The sequence below is a fragment of the Lagopus muta genome, chromosome 1 (genome assembly GCF_023343835.1).
Source record: "Lagopus muta isolate bLagMut1 chromosome 1, bLagMut1 primary, whole genome shotgun sequence".
NCBI lineage: Eukaryota > Metazoa > Chordata > Aves > Galliformes > Phasianidae > Lagopus > Lagopus muta.
Window position 1 is genome coordinate 156,897,838 of NC_064433.1, and position 27,312 is coordinate 156,925,149.

Below are 27,312 nucleotides of genomic sequence, written 5' to 3' on the forward strand. Positions count from 1 at the left end.
AGGACACAGGAACAATCAAAGAAATTGCTGGATTTCTTTGTCATGTGCAAAATTATGCTTTAGCCATGTGGATGCTCCTTGGATATATTAGACAGTAAGAATATATAAGACTAAAATGTAACCTGGGTGTGAAATCTTTGAGAGTTTTCGTTAATTAAAACATATAGTTTTGCATTATATTATTTTAATTAATTAATTATATTTATTTATCATATTCAACCAGAATGTTTCTGAGTTTCTCTCCATGATGGCTGTATTATGTGATCTATAAAGATCTTCATCTGTGAAGAAATGAATGTTTACAAATCTGTAAATTTGCTAAACAGGTAAAATGTGTATTGTTAATATGTACAGTGTTGTGGACAGGTTTATAGACTGAAATTTTTAAAAGATTATATTCTTCCCTCATTTTCAGATTTTACACAATGAATATTTTTTCTCAATGAGAGAATATATATATGAAATATTTTCATAGTTTGAATTAAAATTATCTTAGGAACAAAGATACTATGACTATCAACAAAAACAAACAACCTAATGTGAGGAAATATGCTTTTCATAGTTTTTAGCAATAGGAAAAAGTGAATTTCTCAAGTATGGCAAAGAAGCCAAATTATGGAAAACAATGTAATATTTGAAAAAATAAAATTACAGGGCCCATCCCTCTCTTAGGTTAAATGAGATTCTTTTCATCTATGGCTCATCGAAAGATATGACGACAGGTAAAACTAGCTACTAATCCATTACTTCCCTTCATTACACAACTCTACAAGTTATATGCACCAATTTCCAGCATCTGGGCAGACACATAATTGGTTTCCCTGGAGATCTGTTGTAGTGTGCATTGAAAATTTTTTCACTGTATAACTTCATATCACACAATCAAGTCCTATTTCAGTGTTACTTCTCTTCAGTTATTAAAGTTACTTCTCTATTTTTTAACATATTCCCTCCAGGGGTTTCCTCCGGAAGTATAAAACTTCAGTCATCCTGCATTGTAGACAATTTAGGGCTACAAACAAGCAAATATTTCTGAAATGGAAACTGAAGGTGAACTGCTTAAGTCTCAGCTCTGAATTTTTCTTTTCAGAGACTATGCAATAATGTATTTGAATAGATAATACTTCATCAAATTAATTGACACTGTCTTTTCTAATTTAAAAGCTGGAACATGTAATAATCAACAAAACTGAGCAAATATTAAAGCAAGAAGCCATCTTTTAAGAATCCTACCCCTTAAAGAAAAAAAAAAAAAGAGAAATTTTACTAAGGAAAGAAAGTAAAATAAATAAGGCAAGTCCCTACTCCTGCCATTTCCATTTTAAACATCTTTTCATATTAGATATTTGACAATTTCTTGCAATCTGGGATTCATTCTTATGTCTATAGGAACTAAATGCATAATTTTATTTGGATTTCGTTTTTGGAATTCCAGATCACTTCACATTAGGATTTTTCATGCCTATCTATAGTTATCACGAAATGAATAAGTACAGCGAAGGTGAAGACTTAGATTAAAATTCTCCAAAAGGTTAAAAAATATGTTCTTATCACCAAGATTAAGATAGATTGCTCCGACAGCGCCAGATCTTGCATAAGAAAGCTCTTCAGTGCAAACACAGCTGTCACTGCCTGTTTAGACACATCTTTGCAGCTGTAAACTTTCACTCTTTATTAAATATCTAAACTGGCAGATGAAGTTCTGTGATTTAGATTTTGCAATAGAATACTGAATTTTCAAAGAACATCACAACCAGCTTAGTTTCAGATGAAAGCCTCTACTGTGAGAGCTATGTGCAGGAAGCTGTACACATAATGAAAAAAAAAAAAATTCTTCTACTTCGTCCATTCACTCCATACATCTGTCCTCAAGACTGCTTTTCGCTAATCACAGCTTCAGGAGATTGATAAGCACATTGCAACCAGATTGGAGAACAAGAATTTATACAGTTTCTGTAGAAGTGGTCCAAATCAAGACCAAAAGCATCTAAAACTATACCTATAACTATACTATAGTATATATATATATATATACTATATTTAGTGTAGGCCAAAAAGGCAAAGTACAATACAATTAAGCATTCTGTGTCTGGTACATCTTGATAATTAGCAGGCTGAGGAGAGAAACCTAATTTCAACAAGTCTTATTACTGATGTGTAAAATCAACTTTACAGAAACGTTGTATTTGTACATTAAGTGTACGCACACTATGTACACTAAAGCTGCTATTGAAGACTACGTTGTAATGTAGTGTGGAAATAGTGCTTCCAAAAATCAGTATGGATACCTCTGACAATTCACCACCACAGCAAAAAAAACTTGTTTTTACAGACCAAATGGATAGGTAGAAGCGAGAAGGGATTTGCATATTTTTCATCTGTATTTGTTAATTGATTAAAAAAAAAAAAAAAAGTGTATATTTTCAGTCAGCACTTAAAAAAAGGAAAGATCAGGTAATGAAAATGATAGGTTGTTACAGAATTATCGCTAGGTCTATCTGTGTCTGTGATATCACAGGGAGACAGCAGGCCCACCAGCCCTCCCCCAAACAAAAATGAGGGGGGGAATTGCAGGGGGCATCAGCACGGGTATGGCTGGTACCACCAAGTTCTGTGACTAATGGGGCATGGGTCCCACAGACCCATGGCCTAGGAAAAGGGGAAAAGGGAAAAAGGGGAAGGGTAGGAAGATGGGAGCTCGGCCAAAAACAGAACAGCAGAAACAATCTGAGGAGGAATGTTAATTTACTAAATATGACACCAGAATGGAAGATAACACAATATAATACAACATAACTGGAATTGAGGCTAATAAATAAAATGAGAGATAGTGTCCAAAACTGAAGGCATTACTCTAAAACTGAAGGCAAGATGGTTGCACACTGCTGAGCAGCACAAAAAGAGAGAATTCTCATGACTTACGAGCAGTTTTATCTTTCCCTCTGAATCCTGAGTCCTCTGGAGCATGTAGTTCTTCTCTTCTGAGACCCCAGAAAATTGGCAGTCCATGGAACTAGAGCATTAAGACCTTAACTTCCAGTGCTTTATAAGATGTTATGTTGTGGAATACTGACAACAAAAATCATAATACCATATCATAGGTATGTGGGTTCAAGCACAGAGAACATAGATATCTCAGGCAGAAAACTGCTATCAAATATAAGTACTTGTATGTGACACATCTAAAGTTAGTCTAATGTTATGATCATTTAATTTCTTTTTTATTACTGAAAAAATTGCCATAGACTGTTGTACTTGCACTAGCAAAAACCTCAGAATGATTCAGTGACTTTCAGAAATATCTGTATATTTGATTCACATACATAACTACTATTAATTAGGATTGATTAGCTACAAAGAATGAAGTAAGTACATCTATTCCAGTTATTTTTAGTTCTCAAGAGTTTCCATGATACCCAAAAAGCTGAGTATAGATCCATGAAGCATACATACACTTTCTTCACGTGCTAGTCTGATCAGGCACAAAACAGTTCTAACATAATTATATAATAAGATTATGCAGCAAATAGGAAGGCTATGTAATAAGCTGCCCAGGAGAGTCTGTGGATGCCACATCTCTGCATGCTTTCAAGGCCAGGCTGGATGTGGCTCTGGGCAGCCTGGTATAGTGCTTGGCAACCCTGCCCACTCAGGGGGGTTGAAACTAGATGATTATGGTACTTTTCAACCCAGGTCATTCTATGATTCTATTATATGATTCTAATGTGTGTTACATAGTTTTTGCAGGAATATGTAAAAAAAACTAATGACGCCAGCTTTGCTTTGAAAACATAAACTAAGTAAATATATATACAAAGATATATACCAGCAAAATATTGGACCATAAGACCAAAGCTAATGCAGGCAAGTAGAAGATGTTTAGATGTACTGAGAGACATCTTTCAGTAGGAGATATTGGTGATAGGTGAATGGTTGGACTACATCTTAGATGTCTTATTCAACCTTTGTGATTCTATGATTCTATGCTTCTAAGATAAGGTGATTGATACTTGAAAAAAACAGAAAACATGCCATGGTATAATTGCAGAATGGATGTAATACATGTAACAGCCGTCCCAATATAAAATTGGAGAATTCCTTAATTTGCCACAGACCATTGATAGACTTAATTCAATAGAACAAGACAAACTGAAAAGCACTTAAACAAACAATAGCTAGGTACAAACATGAAGCTTGTGTTATCTTATTCTATTATTGAAGAATATTGAAGAACTTGTACTCTTTACAAAAGAAACAACTATCTTTCATATTAAGCTTTGATTAAGAAAATAGGTTTAAATTAGTTGGACAGAGACATAACTTCAGTCTTCACAAAAAGGCCAGTTCATGCATTTTCAATTTCTCTGTGTGAATAGCCACTCAAGCTCTGCATATCTGTTGATATGTCTTATCTTTCCTAATGAAGATTTTTTTAGGTAAGGCCCGTGTGTATAATGAGAAGTTTAAAATAATTTAAACAATTTCCTAAGTTTTCTCATCTCTTCACTTAACAGGCTACAATACCTTGAGACTTTCAAAGTCTTCATGGCTTTCAATATTCCTTGTGAAAGTACAGATTATTCTAAACCAAAAAATACTAAAATGAGTATGTAAGAAACTAACAATTAAAAATTCAATCTGCAATATAAAGTCTTAAGTATTGAAAGTTATCAAAATGGAAATTTAAAACAATCAGGAAAAAAAATTAATAAAATATTTGTCTTTTACTTTACTGAAGATAATAATCTGAAGATGTTATGCTGTTCTCAAAACAATCAAATTTATTTTTATCTTCAATAAAAACCATAAACAGTATGTTTTGTGTATATTTTCTTTTGATTTATATTTTAAGCTGGATTATCCTTCCCTAGAGTTCTCTCATCCCTGGAAGCATTTAAAGTCAGGTTGGATGGAGCTGTGAGCAACTTGAACTAGTGCCTGATTCAGTGGTTGGAAATTCTGCCCATGGCAGGGGAGTTTGAACAACATAATTTTTGAGGTTCCATACAATGCAAGCCATTCTAGGATTCTGTACTCTACCAACTCCTCATAAAATACATGTATCAATATTTTTTAAATATGTATTTATGCTTATAATCCCATAGTACTTTAAAAAGGGAGGAAAAATGAAAATCAATAACAAAGGTAATTACTCAGTATTTCCAATTATATGTAGAATACCAGTCTTATTCCCTCATTGATGCTTTTCCCTTCTTTCACTGAGGAAGAAATCTCTCTGGTTCCATAATCCTCCCATGAATTAACATATGAGTGCCATTCTGAAAATAATGCCCCCATCTTATTATTTTTGTCCCTGACATCAGAGGTGGTTCTTGTTATGGCAGTAAAGGTTGAATCTTTCCTCCAATATTCTGTGAAATTTTGCTGCCATGTGGCATATAGCAGAAGAATCTGACACACTGGCATCCTACATGGAATTGTGTATGAAACAAAGGTGTGTCATCGAATTCCTCCATGCAGAAAAAAGCCTGCACCTATTTGTCAGTGGTTTCTGAAGTTTATTGATGCTTGTTGAATATTTATGGAGACTAAGCAGTGGACATGAGAACAGTGAGGTGATGGATGGTGCATTTCAGCAGTGGCAAAAGCAACTGTGGGTGATCACCTGCAGAACAGATTCTATTAGCATGGCATGCAGGCTCTTGTTCAGAGCTGGCAAAAATGTCTAGCTGATGGTGGTGACTGTTGAAAAATAGTGTTGTGTAGTTTAGAATTTGCTCTATCAAATAATATTATTGTGTTCTTTGTATGTGTTGTATTTTCCATGGAAATAAATAAGAGGCATTACTCTCAGAGCAATCAACATACAATGCCATATATGCATGTACATTTGAAGTTTTCTTAATAGTTCAGCTCATAAATAAACATCTACCACCACACACTTCAGTGTGAATTCGTACATTACCAACATGTTCAAACAGTATATACATTTCAAGTTCCCTGAATACCTCTTGAGTAGTTTTGCATCATATTTACAAGGAAGTAGAAGTTGACATTTGATCAGCAGATGATTTATGCAAGAACATAAATGTGTTTCAGATTTACAAATATTCTTGTAACGAACACTCTAATTTTTATTTTTAAATTCCTCTTTTGCAATTGGAAACAGAACTCCATCAGAAAAGATTCAAAACTGTAGCATTATTACAAGTGGAAGTAAAGACTTAAAAAAAAAAAAAAAGGAAAAAAAAAGGAAAAAAAAAGGTCATTCATGGTGAGGTTATCTTTGTGAGTCAGTGAGGATGGTCATGTACTGCAAAACCTCTGTGGACCTACTGACAACATGTTCAGTCTCTCTTGATCCACAGAGGATGTTACTATATACTTCAAAGCAATACACAGTGTTTTCCATAGAAGACCATGCATTTCTGCTCTGTTAGTGATAAAAGGTTCATAAAAGGTTCCTCATTTATGGCAATAGGAGCAACAGTGGTGCTTTCAGGATTTCACTAACATAAGGAGAATTTATTTCTTGAAGAGATCTTGAAGCATCAGGATTCAATAATAATTTTGCTGTTTACTAAAACTGAGGCTTTGGGGTAGATTTTTGTAGGAAGATAATTATTTTTAAGAGAAAATGGATAATTGTGCTTGGTACCTATCTGAGGGTTGAGTAAAACACACAATCTTATCATTTAAAAAAAAAAGAAAAGAAAAGAAAAGAAAAGAAAAGAAAAGAAAAGAAAAGAAAAGAAAAGAAAAGAAAAGAAAAGAAAAGAAAAGAAAAGAAAAGAAAAGAAAAGAAAAGAAAAGAAAAGAAAAGAAAAGAAAAGAAAAAAAGAAAAGAAAAGAAAAGAAAAGAAAAGAAAAGAAAAGAAAAGAAAAGAAAAGAAAAGAAAAGAAAAGAAAAGAAAAGAAAAGAAAAGAAAAGAAAAGAAAAGAAAAGAAAAGAAAAATAAGAGAATTTTACAGAAGGAAATATATAAAGGTAGTAGATAAGGGAAATGATAACATAGAAATTTAACACAGGATGTTGTTTAACATTCTGCAGTGATTCCTAGGAAGATTTCCTGGAATCCTAACTAGTTCAACAGACCTTGTGCTTGCTAAATAATCCAGTCATCCTCTTACTAAAAGAGGAAATGCATACTATTTTCTCATATATGGAATTAAGTACTACTACTTTATATACGAGTAAAAAGTCGTTCTATACAAAGTTCTCTTCAGCTTTCACCAACCCTGAAAAAATAAAATGAGGAGCAAAAATTCATAAGCTCAATATATTCTTACAAACTAGGAGTGTGTTAGATTTGTCTTGTTAAATATTTCTTAAGCAACTTTTAATTGAGAACATATGTTGAACATCACATAGCAATGTGTGCAGAGCTCTTTACATCTGTCATAGCCTCCTGAAGCTAATCTCTCTTTAATGTGGTTGCTTTCTTTGTATTGCTGCAGGCTTTGTTTCTGTTTACTGTCTTCCAAAAGGAAGGGGAAAAATGTAAGTTAACTGTCAGTGAGAACAGGCTTATTTTACAAAGATTTTAATTCTATTAATCATTTGACAGCCTATCTGCTAAGAAATCATTATTACGAGGGACAGTGATGTGCACATAAAGAAAATGTCAAATTCTGTTTCTTTCAAGACGAATTGCCTATTTTGAGCATGCAAAAATGTAATTCCAGACCTCACAGGAATTTTACCATTCTTTTGATTTTGTTTTACTGCAGAAAATGTAGAAGTGCACAGTTTTATCTAATCTGTTTTTTGTTGTTTTTTTTTTTTTTCCCCAGTAATACCAAACTTTTCTGTTAACATAGAATTTAGTTACTTACTTTTTTTTTTTTTTACCTTATAGCACCCTAAATAGAAATAAGTTTATATCATCTATTCAACTTTATACTAAGTCATACTATCTGTTGTGCACATTAGTCAAATGGCTTATCCATATCACTACCTCGTTGTTTGGAAAAAAAAAAAAAAAAGAGAGGCAGACAGAGAAACATTGACAATTATTTTTCTTCTATATACATTATGTTTGAGATGTATATTAAAAAAAATTAATGTGTTATGATTTTTATATGAAGTGTTTTCTTCTATTTTCTATCTGAGATTTGCTTAGAAAAATCAACACAGGATAAGGTGCAAAAGATTGTACCATTTCTAAGTTAAGGAATAGAAGAAATATGCTTACAAAAGCCAACATGTGAGGAATTGTTCCGGTAGAAAATAGCTTTATTTCAGTCCAATTATTTTTTATTTAGCTTGGGGGAGAGGAGATTCTCATGATGGATGGGATATTTCAGAGAGTCTACAAAAGTAAGTTTCCAAACTAGGAAAGAGGGAGCCTTTAAAAAGACCAAGTGATAAAGCCATCTTATATTCAGCATTGCATCTTTTGTTTAGGAAACTTTGAGAGTGATACATGAACTTACTGTTTGTAGTGAGAAATATCTAAAGAACTTAGAAATATCAGGAGTTCTGATTCAAACCAGTGTTGTTGCTGGAAAGCAGCTACACAGTAAGCACAGAAATCTTTCTGCCTCAGACAGACTCCAAGATGATCAAGTAGTCAGGCTGCCAAGAAGTCAAGGAAATGAAGATAGTTTTCACTGTCAGACAGAATTTACTGAAATGAGCAAATGTGTGATTTCAATAAACTGTCATTTTCTGACAGGCCAAACTACATTGAAAATCTCCTGATCAGACACAAAAAAAGCATACAATAACATGCTGACCCATTCTAAAACACAGATATAAAACTCCTAGATATTCAGAATGAGAAACACTGTTTAAAAAATTATGTAATGTTGAAAACGTGCTTCAGATGAGTTCAGGTGATATCCCAGAATTGGAGTTTTTGCACAGACTCTAAGCAGCTGTCAAAAAAAATTGCTGTTTATGTGTTGTGTCTGGATACTGGTACCTCAGCTGGGCAATGAACTAGACAGGAAACGAAAAGAAAAGGAAGAGCTCCACTTTGCAGAAATCAGTATTCTATTATTTCACTTCAAAAAGGTACTTAAATACCTTATTAATCAAAAACAAACAAATAAAAACTACACTATAAACAAACAACAAAAAACCCCCACATATTTAGATATCCTGTTTTATATGCAACTCAATTTATTTTGAAGCAAGACCATCATTTTCCTTTTCTTTATAGGAATTATGAGTATTATTGAAATCTCTATATAAATATTTAATATGCTATAGAGCAGGTCAGAATTATTTTTCCTGTTAACTCTTAGCAACATTACTGATGCTGCTTGTATCACAAACTGCAAGCACTGCTGACAAAATAGCAGATTTTGAGGAGTCTATTAGGTTTTCATGCTTGTGATAGTTTGCATTTTTTTCATTTTCTTAATTTTTGTTAACAGAAGCAGGAATTCTATCAAGAAAATGTAAAGTCTACCATGAAAGTGGAGATTGCTGATACTGCTCATGTGATTTATTGTTCCAATTTACTATTCTAGTCTATCTACAGTATGACAGCAATTGACATGTTTTGAGGTAAAGCAGAAATTTGTTAATTTCAGCATAAGCAGTTCTGACTGCATAGAGAATACGAGCATACTTTTGTCATTGTTATGCCTGTCTTCTCTTTCTCTCTACAACTGTGAAAAGGAAAGAGATAATTAACATTTTATTCTGTGATGGGAGGATGCAGATATCTATTTCACTGTATACAAGGCTTTTAGAAATTGAATAATAATTTCTAACTGAGAAATTGTTCTTTGCTGAAGAAAATTAAATCTTCAAATACCAGATATTTGCTTTAAAGTGAATACCTCCCTGGAAGGAGGACCAGAACAATGAAGTGAATAGAAGTACTATTAAAGAGAGCAAGTGAAAGACCAAAAATGCAGTTCTTTGGATGTGAAGCTAATTTAAGAGGTCCTTGCTCCCTTTGCAAATGCACACACCTTGACCCCCCACTGCTTGTTCTCATTCACTGCTCTCTCTTTTGTGATACCAAAAGCATTTGTAAGGCCATGATATGTAATAGATCACTGAAGCATATTGTGTTATCAGAAAAAGTCTCCAAGGTTTGTTATTCATATCAACGATTCAGCTTACAGCACAGCATTACAAGCAGTTACACAGCCACTTTGAAGAAGTGATAAATTTTATTGCTGGGGCAGGAATGAATAAATGGTATTAGATAAGTGATCTTTTAAACCATCTTTCTCACTGAAGAGTACATGGAGCTGCACACAAAATCCATGGAGAAAGAAAAGATTTATGGGTGTTGTGTGTTATTTTGTTTAGTAAACTCATTACTATAGCCTGAGTATTCTAACTTCAGGACTTCAGTTTAATGCTAGTGATCCATTGAAAACCATCATAATTCTTAGAAAAATCTCAACAAATTGCTGTACTGCCATCATTTGTATATATGAATAAATATTTGTTTAGAATGTTTATTCTATGCTAGTCTTGGACTGTGTTATAATCATAGTTTTCATAATGCTCTCCTTCACTTTTCCAGAAATCTGAACAGTAGATTTATAGCAGTACACATAATTTTTTAACTTGTTTCTGTAAAAATCATAAGCGATGCTGTTAGAATATAAACTTATTATATCGTTCTAGAGAATATAAGTAAGTTAAATGCATTGAAAAAATAATGTGAGTTGAAGTCTCCTTGTCATTCTGTTTTTTCCTGAAAATTAGTTAAATGGCCAAGCTCAGAAGCTGGTAATCAGCTGAACAAATTATAATAGGAGGCCAGTAAGTAGCTTATTCAAGCAGTCAGTACTGAGTCTGGTGCTATTTAACATCTACATTAATGATCTGGATGATGGCGTAAAGCGTAATCTCAGCAAGTGTGTAGTTGGAAAAGAACTGGGAGGAGTAGCTGATATTCCAGGGAGCTTTGCTTCCATCCAGAGGGACTTTGGCAAGATGGAAAAATGGGTTGATGAGAACCAGAAAAAAATCAGTGGAGGGAAGTAGAATGTACTACATGTGTACAAAGAGCAATCTCAGGCAGCAGTACACTGGAAACAACCCAATTACAAAGCAGTTTGGAAGAAAAGGATCTTGGAGTCATAGTGAGCATGAACTTGAACATGAGTCAGCAATGGGTCTTTGCCTCTAAGAATACTAACAATGTTCTTGACTTCATTATGCAAAGTATCGTCAGGATATCCTTTTCTATTGTGTGACAGAGACATGTCAGAGATATTCAAAAGCTGTCCAAACATAATAAGGCAATCTATTCTAGGTGTTCCTCCTTAAGCAGAGGGGCAGAACTAGATGTCCCTTCTGACCTTGAACATTCCATGTTTCAGTGATTTTCTCTATTCTTTTCTGGAGGAAAATGTTGTTCTGAATGTATGAATTGTGCTTGCTTGATTTTTTTTTTTTTTTTAATCACAAACTCCTTTTTTGTGAGTTTATTTCATAGAATCATAAAATCATATAATAATTTAGATTAGAAAAAATTCATAAAATAATCAAGTTCAACAGTTAATTAACATTACCAATTCCACAATTAAATGTCTCCAAGTACCACATCCATACATCTCAAATACCTGCAGACATAATGATTCTTACATGCCCCTAGCAGACAATTTCAATGCCTAAACAATCTTTCTATGCAGAAAAACTGAGATCAGACTAACTGGTTTGTAGTTCCCTGGATCCTTCTTCTTGCGTTTCTTGTAGATAAGCACCACGTTTCCCAGACTCAAGTCTACTAGGGCCTCCCCAGTTAACCATACTGCTTTCATTACTGTGTTTCCCCTCTTGCCCAATAAAAGGCTGAGATTCTCCTTGTGAATTTATCAAAATGATTTTATTGTCTTTACTGAACAAGTCAAGTTGTTGCTGAGCTTTGATCTTTCTAATTTTCTTCTTACATAACCTCATAATGTCTTTGTATTCCTCCCGAGTATTTGACTTCTACCAAGACATGAAGCCTCTTTTTCTTCTGACAAAGGTCTCTGTAAAGCCAGGTTGATCTTGTTTCCCACTGCCTCATCCTTTGGAACATAGCAACAGACTACTCTGTGCCTTCAGGACTTCAGTCCTGAAGAATGTTAATCCTTATTGGACACTGTTACCTTTTAGAACTTTATTTCAAGAATGGCTGTCAAACCGGTCCCTAAATAGGCCAAAATCTGCCCACTGAAAATCCAAAGTATCTGCTGACTGTTCTCCTTGCTTCTCCAGGAATGAGAACTTTATCATCTTACAATTCCTATGCCTGAGGCAACCTCCAACAAGCAACATATCGAGTGAGGCACCTTCCCTAATTTTTTCCCTTATCAACCATGTCAGGCAGTTATCTGCCACAAATTCTAGGAGTTTCTTTTCCACTATATTATATTTCCAGCAGGTGGAACTTGCAGTTCTCCATGAGAGTAATTGCATCATCTCTTGCTCACCCCTAGCTTACTGATTCTGTGGGAAGAGGGGGAACGATGCTGAGCCAGCACTGCTCAGCAATAGACAAAACACTGCCATAATATCAGTGTTGTTCTGGCTACAAGAGCTGATTACAACACTGTATGGGCTGCTGTGGGAAAAGTTAATTCCATCCCAGCCAGACCTAGTGTAGACCCTATTGAAACCAATTTACTGTCTGGCATTATTTTGTGCTGCAAATTTCAAATGTTTGTGTACTTGATACTACCGTTTTAGTCTTAACAATACTAAAATTGTGGGTTCACATGATAGCCACCTGCAGGGTCAGTCCCAGTACCCTATCCCAAATTCCTTTCAATTTTAAAAACTCCATGCTGTATGTGCAGTCTACAGTATTCATCAGTAACATAGTGGTACAGATTTTCAGTTATGTCCACAGCTTTTTAAAAGACTAGACATGCAACAGTACTGTGAAGATAAGACTACAAGAAGAAATTGGATCTTTTTTTTTTCAGTTGCACTAAACTTGTCAATCCTCACACTAAACTTCTACTTCACTTCCTGAACAACAGTGCAGTAGATTATTGATTGTGGAGGATTCCTCATACAACAAGTTTTATAATATTGGTCCCCAATAAAACTTTATTTAAGAGTTTACAATGGTTAGTGACTAATGAAACATACTGATGTGTTTTCATCTTTGTTTGAGTGGGACACATAGAGAAACATAAGTGTAGAAAGAACTTTTACAATAACTTATTATCCTGAACAACCTCATATCATCCCCATTAAAATCTGTCTTCTAGAAGTAAAGTGCTAATGTGTTAATCACGTGCAATGTTTCTAGAATTTAAGTGATCCATATCTGTGTTTCTTGGCAAAACAAAATATGAAGAATACTGAATACTAACTGCAGGCCTGTTTGTAACTACCAGACTAAATAACAATGACTTTTTAGAGCACAACTCCATGTGTCATCCTGTAACACCAGATTGTTATTATTATTGTTTTTACTTACTCACCTGCTAAATTATTTCATCAATAATCTGATCCAAGTCTTCAGGATCCATTCAACGTTTATAATGAATGCTACATCATTTGAATGAAGTGACAGTTTGTCATGGTTTTGGCTTGTTTTTGACATTACAGAATATGTTAGGCTGATTTTTACTTTCAAGCCTACTTGTTGGGCTTAGCTGGAACAGAAAAAAATATGTATATAGCCATATCAACATTGTAAATGCAACAAAGTATGTTATGAAAAGAAGTCATAAAATCAACTTGGGAATAGATAGTTTGGCTACTAATTCTGTTGCCTGTATAGATAACTAGGTACCAGGTAATTATGTAGATCTTTGTTTAAGATAAAACTTTTTTGTCTGTTTCAACAGCTGTTAAGAGCTTTTCCACTTGTACAAAATGAAATGTATTTTCTCATTCTCTGCAAGAAAAAAAATGTGGATGTGATTTTGGACTTTACTTGCTATTTGCCATGAAAAATGCAAGTCTTCATGTGAAGCATGAAATGTCTATTTGTTTCTGCTATACACCTAAATAAACTTTCCATGTATAGGTGATTTCATGTTTAAATTTGATTAATTTTATGGAATTAAGGAACATTTACATTCTCCTCAAGACGGAAATCTTAAAGGCACAAGAACAGGCTGTTCCTGAGTGCCGTAAGGAGAGCCGTAGGGGAAGACAGCCGGTGTGGATGAGCCGGGAATGACTGTTGAGACTCAGGGAGAAAAAGAGAGTCTACATCCTCTGGAAGAAGGGACAGGCTACTTGGTGAGATTACAAGGAAGTAGCTAAGGTATGCAGGGAGGAAGTTAGGAAGGCAAAAGCACAACTTGAACTCAGGTTGGCCTCTGCAGTAAAAGACAATAAAAAATTCTTTTATAAAGATATCAACAGGAAAAGAAGAACCAAAGATAATTCTCTTCCTATACTTGATGCAGCAGGGAATGTGGTCACTGAGGACAAGGAGAGGGCTGAGGTCCTCAACGCCTTCTTTACATCTGCCTTTAATAGTCAGATCAGTTATCCTCTGGGCTTTTTATGACCCGATCTGGAAGTCTGGGACGCTGCTCAGAATATGCCCCCAGCGATTCTGGTGGAAACAGAGAGCTTCTCCTCTGTCTGAACTGTCACACGTCCATGGGAACGGATGGGCTACATCCTCGAGTGCAGAGGGAGCTGGCGGGGATGATTGCTGAGTCCCCCTCAGCCATCTATCAGAGCTCCTGGTTAACTGGTGAGGTCCCAGAGGATTGGAGGCTTGCTGATGTGACTCCCATCTTCAAGAAGGGCCATAAGGAGGATCTGGGGAACTACAGGCCTGTTAGCCTGACCTCAGTACCAGGGAAGGTTATGGAGCAAATCATCTTGGATGAGATTGCACAGCATGTGTACAGTGTCCAGGGGATCAGGCCCAGCCAGCACAGGTTCACAAAAGGCAGGTTGTGCTTGACCAACCTCATCTCCTTCTATGACTGGGCGACCAGACTGATAGATGAGGGAAGGGCTGATGATGTAGTCTTCCTAGACTTCAGCAAAGCCTTTGACACGGTCCCTCACAGGCTACTTCTGGGGAAACTGGCTGCCTGTGGCCTGGACAGGTATACCCTTCTTTGGATAAGGAACTGGCTAGAGGGCCGTGCCCAGTGGGTAGTGGTGAACGGAGTTAAGTCCAGCTGGCGACCCGTTTCAAGTGGCGTCCCCCAGGGCTCAGTACTGGGGCCCATCCTGTTTAATATCTTTATTGATGACCTAGATGAGGGCATTGAGTGCACCCTCAGTAAGTTTGCAGATGACACCAAGCTGGGAGGTGGTATCAATCTGCCTGAGGGTAGGGAGGGCCTTCAGAGGGATTTAGACAGTCTGGATCGCTGGGCTGAAGTGAATGGGATGAGGTTCAACAAGGCCAAGTGTCAGGTCCTGCACTTTGGGCACAACAACCTCATGCAGCGTTATAGGCTTGGGGATGAGTGGCTGGATGAGTGTGAAGAAGAGAAGGACCTGGGTGTATTGGTTAATGCTCAGCTGAACATGAGCCGGCAGTGTGCACAGGTGGCCAAGAGGGCCAACGGCATCTTGGCCTGCATTAGAAATAGTGTGGCCAGCAGAAGCAGGGAGGTGGTCATCCCCCTCTACTCAGCACTGGTGAGGCCGCACCTCGAGTACTATGTTCAGTTTTGAGACCCTCACTACAGAAAAATATTGAGGTCCTGGAGCATGTCCAGAGAAGGGCAACAAAACTGGTGAGGGGTCTGGAACACAAGTCCTATGAGGAGTGGTTGAGGGAGCTGGGATTGTTTAGTCTGGAGAAGAGGAGGCTCAGGGGAGACCTCATTGCACTCTACAACTTCCTGAAGGGAGGTTGTGGTGAAGAGGGATTTGGCCTCTTCTCTCAGGCAATGAGCAGGACAAGGGGTAATGGCTGCAAGTTGTATCAGAGGAGGTTTAGATTACACATAAGGAAGAACTATTTCTCTCAGAGAGTGATCAGGCACTGGAATGGCTGCCCAGGGAGGTGGTGGAGTCGCCATCCCTGGCAGTGTTCAAGAGGCGTCTGGATGACATGATATGGTTTAGTGACTTGTGGTGGCAATGGTGATGAGGAGACGGTTGGACTAGATGATCTTATGGGACGTTTCCAACCTTGTGATTCTATGATTCTATGAACATTCCTCTAACCAATCTGCCACATCACACTACAAGTCTCATGCTACTCAAAATTAAACCAACACATCAGTTTTAACCTTAGCAAAATGTCAGACACTAAACTACATTAAAAATGACCACACTGAGGAATAATAGGACATTTTCAGCCCCACCTAACACATAATGACACCTTGGCATGAGTGAACATATAATATTAGCATGGACACATTTCTAACAGGAAGCCATACTCTGTGGGACAAAGGAGCTTAGACTTGCAGAGAAATAATAGTGTGCTACTTAATGTCAAAACTAAAAAATGGTCACTAGCCATTTACATTTAGTAGTGCAGACATAGCATAAGTGACTAAATACCTAATCCTGTTTCCAAAATACATCATATTCATCATATTCTTCTTAACTAAGTAATTTAGCAGTAGATACCAGACAACTTATCATCCTCATTAAGCGTGGGACACTATTTATAAAAGATTAATTAAAAACAGATTGAACATTATTCTGAAAATGAGTGGCTATGTGGAAGTGGGTATTTCAGTAATTTTAATATATATATATATATTTTTTCCAACTGTTCAAATAAGCTTGGATTTTAGCTGTAGGCACACCTAAAATTTTATTCTATACAATTTCAGTTCCACTGTGCATTTCACATAAGACAACAAAATAAATTCAGAATAATGTATGTTAATACCAGAATCTAAGAAAATGAAGTTATGATACCTTATTATGTGATTTTGAGAAACTTATGTGGTCTGTGAAAGGTTGATATACTGCCCAGCTAACATTACAGAACAATAAATAGCCAGCTAAGATGTATCACTGTTACACATAATGGAAGAATCCTTAACTGACCTTCCTATATAGATAAAACAATTTCACTTAACAGAATGAACAGCAGATAATGATGGGTTTAGAGCAAGGAATTTTTAATTCTTTTATTATTAATTCTTTTGCACTAAAATACTATGTTATTCAAGGCTGCACATTAGATTTTGCTGCCTATTAGTTGACTGACAAAAGGCTTCTATGCAGTAGTTTTAAGAAATTTAAACTCCAATACTAAAAGGACTTACACACACGCTTACCTGTAGGTCAGATGCTTTAAGGCCTCCATGGCCTGATGCCCTCTGAATGAAACGTGATGCTCTACTGAGAATATGCTGCAGTAGAGCTAATTAGTTTAAAGAAAAGCCCCTGATAATCTTGGACTATGTCTAATATTTAAACTGGACTATTCTGAAGTACATGACTATAACTGTGTGGCTTTGTTTGTGCCAAGTAGAAATAACATTCACATACCATGAATAGAAGAAAGAATCTAGTAGAAGCAGAGTGAGATAAATCTTAAAAACTTCTGAATATTCCTACATCTGATTGGTACATTTGAGAATGAGTAACTATTATACACAGCCAGTGCTTTGGAAAATAAATATTTATTTAAATATTTATAATATGAGCCTTTGTTTGTTATGTAAATAGTTATTTAAGCTTGAAAAAAACCATAGAATATGGGTCTTCCTTTATGCTTGTGGTATCCATATGTGTAATAGAACAAAAGAGCCTTAAAACAATCCCTGTGGCTTGTGGATTATAACTACAGTAGTAATACCATTATTTGTGGCATACCTAGGATACAAAATTTGAAAAACAGTACACAAACATGAAAAATTGTACATAAATTCTTTTTTTATCAGTATCTGTATTAAGATCTCTCATCATTTACATATATATATCTATATAACATGTTATTATCCCAAGAAGGTGGCACTCTGGGGAAATGTAAGAAAAGTTAAAAATGTCACATAACAGAAAGAAGAGTAAGGAAAAAAGAGTGAAAAACAGCACTTTGTGCACCAAAACCATAGAAGAGAAAGAGGTTCTCTAAGTGCTGAAGCAAATTCCCCTGCAACATATGGAGACACCTCATTGGAGCAAAAATTTCCCTACAATCCATAAGGATCATAATACAATCTCCTCATTGCAGTCCATGAAGAAACTCACCATGGAGAAGATGGATATTCTCGATATGTTTAGCAGGTCATGGAGAGCCCACACTGGAACAGGATCCCAAGTCTAGGTAGAGGATCAAAAGATTCAAGCTGATCCAGGGAGAAAGCAGGAATTTGGAGGTACAATAGGAAGAACGTAATTTTCTCATTTTTCAGTATCCAAATCTACCTTAATAGGTTTTTAATCCCTGACTTTCTCTCTACTCATGAGTTTAATGTTATTATCTCAATCTATCCTGTTGAGGGTTGAGTCTAAAAGGGTGGCTGGATAGCAGCTGATCAAGGGCAACTCACCAGATATCAATATGGCAACTTAAAACTAGTTTTAAGGCAGTATAGAACAGAGATTTTGAGTGTGCATGAGAGTAGATAAGGAAATATCTAACTTGTGATTTTACCATTAAAAAGTTGAGAAAGCAAACTTGACTACTTGAAGATACAAAATACTTTTTGAATTAAGTGTAGCAACCATTCTAAGGTTGGAGATTTAGAATCACTAAACCCAATAACATTTTATGGATGAGACAGTGAAGAAGATGTGCAAGATATTTAGATGAACCATGAGGACAGAACAGCAATCAGAGGAAAATTTATGATGACATAAAGGACTAACATGGGACATGATGCTCTATGTGCATTCCTAGAATGAATGCTGCCATCTTCTGTAGCTTTTTTTTTTTTTAATGAAGGTAAGCATATGGAAATTCAGTGTCTGAAAGAAGGGGTTTTTGAGCAATCCAATTTCAAAGAAATTAGAAAATATAGACTCACATGGTTTAAATGAAATTACCTAGGAATTAAGCTAGAATAATTCCAAATTATGCAATCCAATAATGGAAGACAATTATTCATACTTGCTTTCTAAGTGAAGTTTTCTAGTTGACTGAAACAAGCTTTCCAATCCCTGTAGCACTGAACAAATGTTGTGTTTACTAGCTCTGTTCTAACATGACTAGATAGTGACTCAGTTTTGTTCTCTGCTTTATCCTAGTTTCCTAACAAAGGAAGCTTAAAGTTAGGAGCCATCTGTCCTTTGAAATAACCCAGCAGAGAGCTGAAGAAAGTAAAATGTGGCTTTGGTAAATTAAAAGCAACCAAAACAGATCAAAAATGTTAGCATCTTCTGAACTCTACAATACTTAATTTTAAACAAAATAATTTAAAAAAAATAATCAAATTCTCACCCACAAAACACTATTTTTCAATGAAGTCAACACCATTAACTGATTCACTTGGATGAGGTGATCAGATGTTCTTCATTTCATGGTAGGGCAGTTGTGCATAGCTGCCCAAAACGTGGCTTGTCTTTCACTTTACTGTTGCCACTGCTGAAACTCATCACCCACCACCTCACTGTGCTCAAATCCACTGTTTGGTCCCCATAAACAGTCAGAACATTTGGCAAGCATCAATTAATGTCAGTAAGTGCGATTTTTTTCTGCATAGAGGAATTCAACTACATATCTTTGCTCTACATGCACCTTCATGTCAGACTGCATTTGGTCAGGCTGCCCCTTTTCTTCCACGTGTGACAGGGCAATAAAATGTTAATGAGATACTGCTGAGAAGGTTCAGCTTCAACTACCATACCACCATCATCTGCCTCTGATATCCTGGACCAACATGATAAGATAGGACGCATTACTTCTGGAGCGACCTTCGTACATTGAACATATTTGCCGAGAGACTGCTGATGACTTTTCATTCAAGAATGTCAGAAAATAAGTGAAACAGTGAAAGAACAAACATTGTAGACATACTGAAAATTAAAAAGAAGGCCACTCTATACCAACCAGTGGGGCAGAAGAAAGCCAGTTAAGAAATGAGTAAAAGTATGTCACGAAATTAACTAGATCAATCTGTGCCCATGACAGGGGTGCAGTAGTTCTCTGCTCCCCCCCTCCCCCCCCCCCCCGTCCCCACAAAATGGGAAGGAAAAGGGACAAGGGGTAGGGAGATGGGAGCTGGGCTCAAGGAAGGAAAAAAAACCAGCAGCAACAATCTATGGAGAAAAACTTACTTTACTAACTATGATATCGGAATGTAAAATAACACAATATAATACAATCTAATTGAAATTGAGACTAATGAATCAAATAAAATAGGAGAGAGAGAGAGTTCCTGAGACCAAATCCAACCTGAAAAGCTTGGTACAGCTAGGAAAGCACCCTGCAACGCCCACTGCAAGACAGTAAGAGACCGTCCAACCAGGAAGAGCCAGATCCCATGACTTCCGTGATGTACAGGTACCCAGAATGGAGCATTAACCCTTTAACTGCCAGGCACTACGTGTTATGATGTGGAATACCAAAAACCAAAAATTGCAAAACCATGACAGAGTGGCAGAAACAACTTCAAAATCCTGTACCATTTGTTATATAAAAATTACTTGAGTTGAGACTGTTTTGTCAGTGATATACAAGGGAGACTTTTTTATCTAGAAAAGGTAGAAGAGAGGGCCTGATATGCTTAGCAGACCCAATTTATACAGAAGTCTTCTGTCCCTTGGGGTCTAGGGGACTCAATGGTATTCGTCCCAACTGGTTGATGTCATTGCGAAACCTCACTTAATTATTTTTAAATGGTCTTGGGGATCCAGAAAAGTCCTAGTTAATGAGAAGATAGCAAATATTATCCCAGTTTTCAATAAGGGAAAGAAAGAAGACTGGTAATTTCAGGCCTGTCTCACTCCAGTGCCTGGTAAAATTATGGAGAAAATTATTATGAGGGTTATTGAAAAACTCCTGAAAGACAACACAATCATTTGTCATAGCCAACAGCTTATGGGGAGAAAGTCCTGTTCAACAAACTTAATCTCTTTTTATGACAAGTTACCTATTTGGGATTAAGGGAAGCAAGCTGATGCAACAACTCAGTAACAGCTATAGCACTGCTTTTATCAGTATTGTTTTCCTCCTAAAGTCAAAACATACAATCATACCAGACACTGAAGAAAATCAACTCTGTCTCAGCTGAAACCAGGACAGAGAGATATACTGACAAGTTAGAGGACTGAGCAATCACCAACAGTGTGAGATTTAACAAGAATAAGTGCTGGATTCTGCATGTGGGAGAGCAGCAGGATCTTGGGTTTCTGGCTGACAGCAAGATGAATCTGAGTCAGGTGTGTGCCCTGACAGACAAATGCACAGCCATAAACTGGTTATCCAGCTCTGCTAGCTTATTGAGAAAAAGGATTGTCCCACTCTGCTTTGTACTGCTGCAGTCGCACCTCAAGTTATGTGTAGATTTGGATGCCACAATAAAAGAAATACATAAAACTATTAGTGAAGGGTCTAGAGGGCAATATATATATGAAAAACATTTGAAGTCACTTGTTTTATTCAGCCTAGAGAAGAGGAGATTGAAGGGTGATCTCATTACAGTCTATAGCTTCCTCATGAGGGGGAGCAGCAGGGCAATCAGTCTGATGGAGTTCAAGATGCATTTGGACAATGCTCTCAGAAATATGTTTTGAATTTTGAATAGTCCTGTGTGGAACAAGGAGTTGGAATCTGTGTTACTTATGGATCCCTTCCAACTCAGGATATTGATTGTATGATTCTATAAATATATAAGCCATAGAAAAATTAGACTCCAGTATTCCAAACAATACAGAGACAATGAGTAATCTAATAAATGTCCGATGATTGTAAAAACTCTTATCACTCAAAGGCACAGCTGCCTTACTATCCACTAAAACTCAGTGCTTGTTCCTACTTTTAAAATTATTTTCTTATTCTTATTCCTGTGTAAGTCTTGAATTTCAAGATCTTTGTTGTCAGCAGCAATTCAGCATACACATAATTGTATTCTACATGAATAAGTGATAAGTGCAATCACTTAAATTTGAAAATCCATCTGAAATTTTGTTATCTTCAAATGGGATATTAGCAGAATAATTATTTTAAAATATATGCATGCTATTGATACAGAGAGCATTGGTGAATGCCATTCCCTAAAAACAAACAAACAAACAAAAACTAAAAAAATTGAATTATTTTTAACGGTATAAATACATATTTTATATATATATAATCACCAGCCTAAAACTGATGTTTAAGTTGGGAAAAGATATACTGAGTTACAAGAAGGAAAAATGATATTATTTTCCTGCCTACTGGAGACATCAGCAACTATGTTTCTATTTCAGGATTCAGACGAGCATTCCAAGACAGCAGATTATCTAGCGATAAATGCAGCTGTAAATTTAAGGTATAACTCAGAAAAGCTTACTAATCCTATGGATTTAAACATGCATTGTAATACTTTGCTGAATTGGGCTAATTTTCTCTAAGAAAAAGAAGCTCTAATTTGAAAGCGATTTGAAAAAAGTTTGTATTTTTCTCAATAAATATACTTTCTCTTCTACAGAACAGTGGACAAAATTCTGCATTGTCTGGCATGTGCAATCAGGATTTTATGAGATGCTTTTGAGCCTTTGAAATATTAGTTGCTAGATGTAGAAATAAAAATAACGAGACAGATAATGTATCAGCTTGCATCTTTATACCATCACCAACAGTTTTGATACTGAATAATAATGAAGAAAGCTCACTTAACACATCTCCTGGATTTTAAAACATAGTCCAATGAGAACTACTTATTTTTTTCTTTCTTTCTTTCTTTCTTTTTTTCTTTTTCTTTTTTTCTTTTTTAACCAGGATTCTTTTTCTCCACAGTCTGAGATAAAATAGTTCATTTTGAAATTGCAACTTCAAAAAAAATCATGCCATGTTCCTCCATTATTAAGAAGGATTAAAACCTACAAAGTGAAGTAGTCTACTAAACATACCACTGATCTCCTAAATGCTAGCTGGGGAATATGCCTATTGTTATGCTATCATCCTTAGTTCTGAGTGTATAAAAGTATTTAGCATAAGTAACATGTATTAAAATGTCAATAAACTGTCTGTGGTATTTGAGACATAGTTAGCATTTTTATTGAGCTCTTGTGTTAGCATTTTTGGAAACTGACTTTCATTAATTACCAATTTAAATCCATACTTTGATATCACAGGTTATTATTAAATGGGTCATTTCAACAGTAATAGCTCTTTCCATGAACAATACTTCAATTTCAGCAGACTTATCTGTTATTAATTAGAGCATACATGTACCCCAAACTATTTATCATGGTAACTAGACAGATTTAGACATCTACATGATAGTGCTTTTGCTAGAAGACAAGATTCTGTTTCAATTTTCTTTTCAATAACACTTCAATTTCCTGTAATTTAGCTTTATTAAGAAAAACTCTTTATTTACTTATCAGAGAAAATATAATAATTTTAGATGTCAAGTACAACTATGGAGATATAATTGCTAAAATCTCAACTTCATTTCTTTGAGATTTTTATGTTGAAATCATTTAATATTATGCAATAATTAGCATATTATATCAAAGGCCTAATATAGCCAAAAAGTTGTGAGCTTTTTTGTTACAAATTGCACCACTAAAGATATTAATTGAGCCTGAGGAAATTTAGTTTATACTCATGCAAAAGCAAAATTTGTGTAGACTACAATTTTTAACCCCCAAAAATAACAAAAGTTCAGAGTCTATGACCTATAAGAATAAGGAAAATCCAAAGCATTTGAAGATATTAAACATAGTTTGAAAATTAATATTTCTGAATTTTAGATGGAAAAGTGAAACAGCATAAACTGATGTTGATTTAAATAAACTGCATTTTTTGGTGGGAAGAACTAGTTTCATCCAACAAGTAACATGTATTCATTCATGAAAAGTCAAAGCTTCACATGAAATTTCTGAGAAAAATAAATCTTAATATTTTATGGTCCCCAAATCTAGAAAATTTGCTCCCAGTCCTTTTGTTTCTCTTTGGCTAACTGTGATGATTCCAGAAATTGCTAATACTAGAAAGATGGTATAGGAAAGGCCCACTTGATTGCTAGACAAAATAATTAAACTCAATAAAGACTACTTAGAAAGACCATGTTTGGATCATCATTAAATGAAAAGTTTTCTAAGTCCAACATGTAGCAGGGAGTTTAAAGTTTAATTGGAATGGCTGCTATCACTGAATCAGAGAATCACAGAATATCAAGGACTGGAAGGGACCCTGAAAGATCATCTAGTTCAATTCCCCTGCCGGAGTGAGAACACCTAGATCAGGTCACACAGGAATGCATCCAGGTGGATTTTGAATATCTCCAGAGAAGGAGACTCCCCAGCCTCTCATGGCATCCTATTCCAGTGCTCTATCACCTTCACAGTGAACTAGTTTTCTCTCATATATATGTGAAACCTTCTATGTTTCCTCTTGCACCCATTGCCCCTTGTCCTATCACTGGATGTCACTGAGAAGAGCCTGGCTCCATCCTCCTGACAATCACCCTTTACATATTTATAAACATTAATGAGGTCACCCCTCACTCTCCTCCAAGCTAAAGAGACCCAACTCCCTCAGTTTTTCCTCGTAAATGAGATGCTCCAATCCCATAATCATTTTTGTGGCTCTGTGCTGGACTCTCTCAAGATGTTCCTTCTCCTTCTTGAACTAAGGGTCCCAGAACTGGACACAATACGCCAGATGCAGTCTCACCAGGGCAGAGTAGAGGGGGAGAAGAACCACTCTCAACCTAATAACCACACCCCTTCTAATACATCCCAGGATGCCATTGGCTGTCTTGGTCACAAGGGCACAGTGCTGGCTTACAGTCATCCTGCCATCCACCAGGACCCCCAGGTCCTTTTCCCCTACTCTGCTTCTCAGCAGGTCAGTTCCCAACCTATACTGATAACTGGAGTTGTTCTTGCCCAGATGCAAGACTTGACACTTGCCCTTGCATTTAATTAAATTTCTCCCCACCCAACTCTCCAGCCTGTCTAGTCTTGCTGGTTGGCAGCACAGCCTTCTAGTGTGTCAGCCACACCTCACAGTTTTCTCACAGTGCACTCTATTCCATCATCCAAGTTGTTGATTAATACTTAGAATAGCACTAGATACAGGCCTCAAACTAGACTGTCTCATTGACCACAACTCTCTGGCTTCTTTCCGTTAGCCAGTTCACAATCCACCTCACTACCCAATTGTCCAGACCACACTTCCTCAGTTTAGCTATGAAGATACTGTGGGAGACCATGTCAAATATTTTACTGAAATCAAGATATGTATCATATAATAATTTGTAATGAATCACGGAATCAGCAAATCACAGAATCATAGGGGTTGGAAGGGACCTCCAGAGATCATCAAGTCCAACCCCCCTGCCAAAGCAGGTTCCCTACACCAGGTCGCACAGGTAGGCGTCCAGGCAGGTCTTGAACATCTCCAGAGAAGGAGACTCCACCACCTCCTTGGGCAGCCTGTTCCAGTGCTCCGTCACCCTCACCGTAAAGAAGTTCTTGTGCACATTCATGTGGAACTTCCTGTGCTGCAGTTTCTGGCCGTTCCCCCTTGTCCTGTCTCCACACACTGCTGAAAAGTCCAGCCTCACAACTCTGCCCCCCACACCTTAGATATTTATAGACCTGGATCAGGTCCCCTCTCAGTCATCTTTTCTCAAGGCTGAACAGACCCAGTTCACTCAGCCTTTCCTCATAGGGGAGATGCTCCAGGCCCTTCACCATCTTTGTGGCCCTCTGCTGGACTCTTTCCAAGAGATCCCTGTCTTTTTTTGTACTGGGGAGCCCAGAACTGGACACAGTACTCCAGATGAGGCCTTAGCAGGGCAGAGTAGAGGAGGAGGATCACCTGCTGATCACGCTTTTTTTAATGCACCCCAGAATGCCATTGGCCTTTTTGGCCCCAAGGGCGCAATGAACATTGTCTTTTTTTCACCAGACACAATAGGGAGTGGTTTTTGTTTCCTTTTAGAACTATTTCTGAAGAGTTTTCCAAAGATATAAGACTTTCCTAAAGATATAAGGTAGCACAAGCAGCAACTGATGTTCCTTGATGACGAACGAACAAACAAACAAACAAACAAACAAATCAGGAAAATATTTCTATATTACATATACATAGATTTGAATTTTCAGCAATAAAATGTATCAAAATTTTTGAATTAGGAGATGAGGTAAATGAAATGTAATGTAAAAAATATTTAGTTTATTTTTACAAACTTATTAGATCCTTTTTTTTATTTTGTCAGAGGAAATAAATGCTGCATTGTGCAACAATAGTTATTTAATTTTAAAAGAGGAATAGGGATAAATGATTGGTTTTAAGGGTATAGTCAGATTGGGTAGCAGAAGTAGTATTTCAGGATTTCTGCAACTCAGATTATCAACAAATAACATAGAATTGATGGATGGGTAGTGTCATGACAGAAATGGTACCACATTTTTAAGAAAAGAATATAATCTAACTTAAAGAACTGAAAAAAAAGAATATCACTAAATTAAAAAAATGCTGGAAAAATTCAGTGTTGAAAATTGCAGATGAAGGCACATGGGAAAATACAATTTTATCTTTTGATGGGCTTAAATTTTACTTTTAATCAGTTAAGAGAGACTTCAGCATAACACTTTGGAAAAGCCAGCTTAGTGTTCACTTGATGTCAGAAAAAGCAAACTGGACATTAGATGTTATTAAGAATGGAGAAAAACAGAAACAAAACAAAACAAAACAAAACAAAACAAAAGTTTATAATATTAATATATCTGCGGTATTCTTATATCCCCAATATGGTTCAGATTGGATGGGCACCCTGGGCAGCCCTGTCTAGTAATAGATATGGAGATTGGTGTCCCTGCCTGTGGTGGAAGAGGAGGGTGAGGGGAAAGGGGTTGGATCCTTAAGGTCCCTTCCAATCAAAGCCATTTTGTGATTCTATGGTTTTAAGTCCAACTAGGATCAAAAACTACATTAGACAAATTAATAGGAGAAATATCCAGCAAGGTGTATTAAATACTATGGCATGAATGTAAATTGCTTAGAAAGGTCTTCAGTAGGAGCTTGCCAAGAACTGTTACATGCTGGCAGAAGTGCTATTCTGAACTTCCATAAACATACAGCCAATGTTAAATGGGTCTTTAGCTTAGCTTAAATCCATTTTTATATTTTTAATTATTCTGTGAAGTATCCTGCTGTTTAAAGCATATCTTGAAACACTTATTTGTTCTAGATTTCTTTCCTTTTTGTTTGTTTGTTTTTCATGAAGTAGGAATGAGGCTGTTAAATCTTCCCCAGTCTTTTTCAGATATACTGTATCAGACCTATGGATAGGTGAAGGTGTTCTAAAAACAAAAAAGGAAATAACCTAAAATTTAATCCCAAAGTTTCAGTGAACTGTAACATCTTTTGAGGT